At 62.0% G+C, this 1,503-nt stretch overlaps 1 pseudogene; it reads right to left on the bottom strand.

Moving 5' to 3' along the window:
• On the bottom strand, positions 1-860 carry LOC133072989 (ubiquitin carboxyl-terminal hydrolase 17-like protein 6; annotated as a pseudogene).
• Between the last annotated feature and the right edge of the window lie 643 nt (positions 861-1,503).

Raw genomic sequence — 1,503 nt, 5'->3', positions numbered from 1 at the left:
GGAGTAGAAGAGCACGTAGGCGCTCTGGCTCAGGGCAGCACTCTCGTCACAGGCGCTCACCTTGGCATCATCCATCTTATACCACTGGCCGTTGCCCGCTCGCACGTAAGAAAAGTAGTGTCCTCGCTCACAGCTCCAGCCGGAGTGCACCAGCACGGCATAGAGCACGTAGCCCAGTGGCCTGCCTTCCGCTCAGACGTGTAGGGCTGCAGGTCGAGGCACTGGGGAGAGCGCACTTCCTGAGCCCTTTTGGCCCCGCTCACCTGTGTGAACCGCTTCAGCACCAGCACCAGGACCTGGGACGTGCTGTGCAAAGTCAACCTCTTGGTGGCAGGCACCTTCCGGGGACAAACGCCACTGTCATAGGCGTTTTCAGCGTCCAGCTTCTCGGGCTTCAGCAGCTCTCTCAGAGCTTGCTCCACACTCTGAGCCGCCGTGATATCCAGACTGATGTCCAGGTAAGGATCGAACGTGTCCGAGACTCCGAGGCTGTGGACACACTGGATCTGAGTCCTCCAAGTCCCGCCAAAGATCTGACGGATGAGGGTGGTGTCCTCGGAGGGATGGCCCGACAGCTGAGATGCACTCAAACACCCTTGCTGCATGGTATTCAGAGTGAATATCAGAAACTCGTGGGCATCTTCCTGCTGGTGTCTTTCGAAGCCCGCCAGCAGGTCCTTGCGGGGCCGGATCACCTCTCCCGGCTGAAGGAGGGCTCGGGTCACGTGAGCTCGCATGGCACAGAGCGTGCAGGAGGTGCTGGCCGGACAGAGGGTGGCGTGCTGCTGGGACACCATCCAGCTGGCCAGGGGCGGCGTGTGGCTCAGACACTGCAGCGCTGCATTCACGTAGCAGGTATTCCCCAGAATATGAAGCCCAGCCCAGACCCTCCACGGCCCCCTCCAATTCAGGGCGACTTGGTGGCCAGGCACCAGCCCTGCTGACCCATGAGCGAAGTCACACCTCTGGGGCCGCCCGACCGCCGGCCACGGCCCCTCACGGACACAGGGTTCCCAAAGGGTTTCCACACCCGCGGCACTGGGCCGACAACCTTGCCCTCCGGGGAAGACGTTGAAGGGAGAAGGACATTCACCTCCCCCGTGCGCAGAAGCAGCCCCCGGGTCTCTGCAAACAAGGCCCACGAGTCTTTCCGTCTCCTACCTGCCTCTGCACAACGAAGCCTCCTTCCCTCAGAGGGTGCTTCTCTGAGAAAGGGCCTGGGCCCCGCCCCCTCGGGCCTTTCATGGCTTTCCCACGGCCCCACCCCCGCACGCGCAACATCCTCATTGGCTGAGGCGTCCCAGGGCGTGCTCACTCCCACTCCCGACATCCCACCACCGACACTTTTCTCCGGGAATTCCCCATGACGAACCCCCGCACGTACTTCCGATCTGGCCCTGGACCAAAGGGCTCAGGATGCAAATGAATCCCGGGGCCTTTGGCCTTCCAGACTTGCCTGCTAGACAGTCACTGCAGGGCTTCCAAGTTCAGCACACACATGTG

Source organism: Dama dama, chromosome 18 (assembly GCF_033118175.1).
Source record: "Dama dama isolate Ldn47 chromosome 18, ASM3311817v1, whole genome shotgun sequence".
Taxonomy (NCBI): Eukaryota; Metazoa; Chordata; class Mammalia; order Artiodactyla; family Cervidae; genus Dama; species Dama dama.
This window is presented reverse-complemented; position numbering and strand designations above follow the sequence as displayed.